Here is a 6,818-nt window from a genome sequence, read left to right as displayed (position 1 = left end):
TCGTATCCGAAACAAAGTACTGTATACATTACTAACATATACCCATTGATTCAACACGACATTCATTTCTAAGAAATTAAATCAAAATCCTATCACGAATAATTTATAATAAGTATTATAATATTTTATTATATATTCAATACGTACCGAGTGATTGCGTAAGTAGCCAAATGGTCGTTTATAACTATACCTTTATATTACGATTAATTTCATCCATTCCAGCAGCGTTGAACTTACTACACTTACTCCGATCATGGATTGTTTTCAAAATATAAGCAACTGCTGTCCGAGTGAATTCGATCAATCACGTATCGACGTACTGAGAGCCAGTTTGAAGCAGGTTGAGGGAAAAAGACGAATACTGGAGGAGAAGTTAGTCAAGCATGGTCGAGTGAAAGCTGAGGTGGTTGATATGAATATGCAGTTGGAAAGTCTTCAGGGGATGATGGAAGATATGAAGCAAAATTACCAGAAATCGTATAACAATCTGGTACGGGATTTCGATAATGTATCGACGGAGTATGAGCAAAAGTCAAAACAGATAGCTGAGATGAAACAAAAGAGCCACGAGTTACAATGTGATTTGCGCTCTAAGACTGCTATAGAATTGTGTTTGGTAGAAGAAATCAAGAAATTGGAACTAATGAAATCGAAATCCCTGGGATGCAACGAGGTGCTTCAAAATAAAATTTGCAAAACACAAGTAAGACGAACTGAAATATTTCAATATTATATAACAGTAATTATATTCTAAATATTCTTTACGGCAATGTGGTGAAAGTCGAATTTTTATATTTTTATCGTCATGTATAATTCGTCTAAACTTATCAGAGTCACAAAGTAACGTTTCTTATCAAATATGTGATAAAAGTATACCGTGTATTTTTTTTAAAAAAATTTTCTATTGCTGTCGTTTAGCGTCCCTGAAACTCGTATATGATCCTCGCGTTCAAAATTGTTTACAATATAATGTGTTTAACATTCGGACCAGCAGATTATATATACCATACTGTGTGCAGTAGAACAATGATGGTCCAAACAAATCAATGTCACGGGTGATTTGGATCAGTGTTGTACGTGCCCGCCTTAGCGTCCTTGGCTAACTTTATTTCGACGTTTAATTCACACAAAAAGAACAATTTTAATTTAACTGAAATTCACCCTCTTACTTTGCTGCGCCCTCAGCACGTTTAGCCAACCGTTAGTTACGACACTGGTCCGAATAATTTAAATATAATACATTAAAAGTTATTCATGTACATAAATGTTACGATTTTTCGTTTATGTCAGACAAATGAAAATACACAAACCATAAATGTTCCGAATGAATCTAATTCATAACTGACTAGGAATGTATTTTATTCTGGAAAAGGATATATTAGCTGCTTCATTGTTGACTCCCTCTTTCATCTACGATTACCAATGGTTCTAGATATTTCGATTTTATTTCTGTATGCTTGTTTGGACCATCGGTGTTTTACTGTGCACAGCACGGTTGTTTTGTCACGCGTTTCGTCCCAATGGGTGCTGTCAATCGGAATCAAATATCATAAGTGATAATTTCGCGTGACAAACAAAGCAGTTTGTGGGCGCAACCGCACGTGATAAATATTTCGTTTCAGACAGTATTCCCAGGTTGTCCCAGGGGCGTGCTACGAGGGCCCCTCCCAAGCTCTTTTCTTTTCTTCAAACCGTTGTTGTTCATTACGTACGTCGCACTAGGGAAACACGTAGAAGTCACATCCCCTATAAAACGGTCCGGGGTCGAATTTGTGGCGGGACCGGACATGCCCGACGATTCATTTCGGGTGGGTGTCGCTGCGTCGAAACGAAAAACGACCCTTAACACGCATAGTGCAGTCCTCTCCCGCGCGTGGCGTACGTACAAGATGATACGAGAAAAAAAAACAAAGATATCACGTAACGCGCGCAATATTGTTTTCGGGTGCGAAGAAATGCATGGAGTCGCTGCGGCGGGAACAGTCCGACCTGGAAGACACAGTGGCGTGCAAGGCGGACCAGTTGGTCGTGTCGCGACGCGATTTGGCGGATGCGGAGGAGGCGGTGCGCGATCAGACGTGCCGGCTCGGCGAACTGCAGCGGGAGGCCTCGGAGTGCTGCCGTGCACTCCGGGACACGTTGGCCACGTGCCGGGACCGCGAGGCCAAACTGGAAGCGTTCCGCGAGGCCGCGCCACCGCAGCTGGAAACGGCCGAGCGGGCCGTGGTCGCGGCGCGCCTCGAGCTGGCCGAGGCGAGCGCTACAGCGGCCGAGTGGACGGGCAAACGGGAACGGGCGGACGAGGAGCACCGGAAACTGGTGGCCGACGGGGCGTCGGAGGCGTGCCGGTCGCGCGCCGTGCTCCGCGAGTACGGGGACGAGCGTGACCGGTTAACCGACCGGTTGGCCGAGACGTCGGAGAAGCTGATCGCCGCGGTCGTAGACAACCGGTCGCTGTTGGCGGCCGCGAAGACCGAGGCGGACCGGTTGGCGCGGTTGACCGCCGAGCTTGACAGGCTGGGACAGCGCGCGTACCACGAGCGCCTGGTGCGTGCGGCACGGCTGACTGGGTGCGACGCGGGAATCGCACCGTCTGTCTCCGCGGACAACGACGAGAACGCGGCGTGTTTCCGGAAACCAGCCATCGACAGCGACGCATGCGCTTAGCAACACCTGTCGGATTTGTAAGGCGACGAACGATGTATATGTTACGTGTTGAAAAAGTCGACGGAAGAAAATTTAACGAATAAAAATTCACTTTTTAGGGAAACGATTCATATTTTATTTAATTGATTGGTTTTCTGTATACCGCGCGAAATCCTGTCCGGAATACGGAGACTTAACGAGTTAGGGGGTCCTTTTCCTTGCCTCGTGCTGCGAATCGACTGAAACTCGTCCATCGCAATGATTTCTTGATCCTTGATAGCGTTCGCATTAGGATCGTTCGTTCTACGACTACACTCCACGTACATGTCCCCAGCACCATCCCCTATACCAGGGATGGCAAATCCATGGCACGCGAAAAGATTTTGCGGGCACGCGAAAATTTTTACTATTATATATTATATAATATATAATATTATAGGACCTATAATATAATATAATATAAATAATTAACAAAGCAAAGCAATATTATTATAATTATTATTATTATTATTATTTATTATTATTATTATGTACCTAAACTAACCTTTTTATACTAATACATTAATTATACAATCAAATTATAATATAACAAAATATAATATTTTTAATATTTTTTTCATGGCACGCTCTATAAAAAAAAAAAAATGTAATTTTGGGCACGCAGTATTCAAAAGGTTTGCCATCCATGCCCTATATGAAATTTGTATTTTTTTTCCTATACATTAAGTATGCAATTCGTATGAATTTGTATGCCTATTACCGATGTTTGTACAAACCCTATTCCTAGTCAAAATTCATATTATGTACAATCAAATTGTAAAAATTATGTATTCACGAGAACCGTCGAATCATTCCTTACTTTGTTCCTTTCGCCCGTTCCGTTCCGTCTCTTCTTTGTGGAATGTATAATCATGTTTTTTCACGCGCAATCAAAAAAAAATAAGTAAATATATCGTTATTGTCCGCGTCATATCGGCAAATTCTTCTTCTGGAAGCCGCCGTCTTCCGACGCGGGGAGGAAATGTTTTGGGTACAGTTGTCACCACTACTATTTACACCAGTATGACCGGCCGTTCGCAATCGCAACTGGTGTATTGGTAACACTGCCGTTTTGTTGTTGTTCCCATCACTGCAGCACCATCTACATCGCTAAACACAACTCCGTCGTGCGCACGTGCGCATATTCGTGATCCACCTCTATTGCGAACGTCAGCCAAACGTCCTTATTTCTTTTTTTTTTTTATACTACCTATCCGTTTTTGTTATTTTTTGTTTTTGTTTTACGCGTGTGCCGTTCTTTTCCCACGTTCGCGTGCGTTTTCCAACTAACCGTTTGTTACACTCGCCCGTCCGCAAGTATTGTGAAAACGTTTGCGTTTCTTCGACTAAACGAGTGCCACTGCGTTCTACCGCTCAACGCACGCACTTGTCGTGGTTTTCGGACGCCATTTTTGGTGCATCGTCGTCGTCACCTTTGGTGTATCTTAGCGAACATTGTTTTGCGCCCTCGCCGCAGCTGTGTCCACTATCCGCGCACGCCATCACGAACACATCGGTCACACACTTCACTGTCCTGGTCGTATATTGTTTTTATTTGTTTTATTCTAATATTATTTGTATGTTCTTAGTGTGCGCCCTTTCGAGCATAATTTATCGTATGTACATATTCCCCCTTTGGCCCTCTAGCACATACGCTATTGTAATTTTTGCTTTCATATATTATTAATCTTTCGATCAGGGGCGGATCTAAAGCTTGGTTTAGGGAGTGGCGAATAGGAATATTTATGAGTGATATATATAAAACACAATGAATACTTTACCGTAATTTCAGCGATTTAAGGAAAAATAAGTACACCGTTTATATTCACTGTAGGTATATCTTTACTTATAATTATAAAAATTTTAATACTGAAAAATATTTATTACAATAATAATTTAACATTTATTTTTTATTCATTTGCAAATCTATTAATAACATTTTCTACATTTATAACTATATCTTTATGCGTGTGCAATAAAGCCAAGCCAGTCAGTCGACTTTCGCCTATCCGTGATCTTAACAATGTTTTTAATCTAAAAAGTAATAACAGTAGAAATAAGCAAATATGCAAAGCCTCATACACACCCGCGATGGATATAAATATATATGTATATATATAATATAATACTGTAGATGTGGGATCGCTCGGTCGTCGGTGCGATAAGCACGCGACGATCACCGAATAGCGTACATAGAAAATACTAAAATACTAATAATAAGAATAATAATATCATAGGTACACAACTTAATGATTGATACCTTGGTTAATGATTATAGGCTATAGACATGAATTAATTTAATATTATTATTAGTCTTCATGGTTATGGCTAATATAGTAAACTATTATTTAATATCATGATACTTTCTGCTATGGTCACGAACTAAAATAGTATCTATAGCTACTTAAACAATGATAAACATAATTATAATTATATTTTATTTATTTTTATTATGTATATAAAAATATTAAATAAATCTGTAAAAAAAAAGCCCAAGGGGGGGGCGAAGGCAACGTCGCCCCCCCATAAATCTGCCACTGTTTTCGATACTGTCCACTAATCATTTCTTGTCAACAAAATCTGCATATTTAATTGATCCGTCCTTTTCCGTTAATACACCGCAAACCAAAAAAAAAAAATATATATATATATTACAAATTTTATAGTCATTAAGACATATAAAATTATGTTAACTAAAACTTCCTTAAATCAGGGTAGTTTTGAGGGGTTGTTTTTGAGGTGGTAAATATATTCACCACAGCTCATTTAAAACTAAATTAGGTGTTATATATATTTATCACAGCCCATTCACTACTTCTTGTATTTTGGGTTTTAAATAAAAAATATAAATATCGGGTGATTATTAATTAAAAAACAACCAAATCAATAAATTGAATAAGTAGGGGTTGGTATATAAGAAAATGGTAACATTTTTAAATTAAAACATATTATATAAAATTAAATCAAGAACATATTTTTATAGATTAAATAGTAAAACTTATAACATATTGAGAATTTATGAATTAAATATTCAGACTTATAATTTATAAAAATACTTATACTATAAAAAGTTTAAAAATATAAAAAGATTATAATGTAATATTAGTGTTAAGGGATTTTTGTGAAATGGTTTGAATCATTCTAAGCAAAATGTAATATCACACTTTTTGCAAAGAATGTTTGAACGTTTCTGTTTTATTTTTGTACTGCAATATCCACATCGACGATATGTACTTTTGATAGGCAAATGATCACCAATATTCTGAATATAATATTGGTTTCCTACAATCGAATTTTCAGTTTTTTTTTTTCAATTTTCTTTGCATTGGTATTTGAATACCAGGTGGTTTTTTTTTTAAAATAATAACCAATTAATTTATCGGCTAAAGTTGATCTGAAATTTAGGTGTGTACATTTTGATAACTTGGGGTCGTGTAAATTACTTATTGTTTGATACAGCACAAATGAGTTAACTATACTAGCATCTAGAAGATAATAAAATATTTTTAGCCACCATCTTCTTTACTTCCAGACCACATTGTAATATGGTTGAAACTGATCGAAATTGTAGATACCACCCATGTATTAGATAATTGGAGCCTTGAGTATTTGTTTATTCCCTTAAGTATCTTTTCTATAAACAGAGCTAATACACAGTGGCGGTGCCAGGATTTTTCGCTAAGTAGGGCCAACGTAAGGCCAACAATTATAAGTTAGGGCCACCAAAAATGAGATTTCAACAAAAGATAAATACCATTATTTAATATTTTTTGCTTATGAAAAATTAATATATTATTATGTCTAAAATCAGGTCAGTGGTAGGGCCACTAGTAGGGCCAGTTATTTTCAGGTAGGACCATGGCCCTACCTGGTCAGTCTCAGGCACCGCCAATGCCAATACAGCTGCATACATTATGCATATTACTTATTAAATTTTCACATTTTTTCTCTATCTTTCCACTTACTTAATGTTATTTAATTAGAAGTCACTATATCAAACTGTCCTTGTTTCAATTCATTGTCATATTTTAAAATGGCAGATGGAAAATATTTTTTATTAAATTTAATCGTCTCACATGCAAAATTATTTTTCTCCGACATAAATATTATAGCAACAACAAACACTATAGTTT

General features: G+C 37.8%; 1 pseudogene; it reads right to left on the bottom strand.

The window, feature by feature from the left end:
• Positions 1 to 5,797: 5,797 nt before the first annotated feature.
• Positions 5,798 to 6,267, bottom strand: LOC112685244 (annotated as a pseudogene).
• Between the last annotated feature and the right edge of the window lie 551 nt (positions 6,268 to 6,818).

The sequence above is a fragment of the Sipha flava genome, unplaced genomic scaffold (genome assembly GCF_003268045.1).
Source record: "Sipha flava isolate LNK unplaced genomic scaffold, YSA_version1 270_pilon_pilon, whole genome shotgun sequence".
NCBI lineage: Eukaryota > Metazoa > Arthropoda > Insecta > Hemiptera > Aphididae > Sipha > Sipha flava.
The sequence above is the reverse complement of the archived record's forward strand: the minus strand, read 5'-3'. Positions and strand labels throughout refer to the sequence as shown.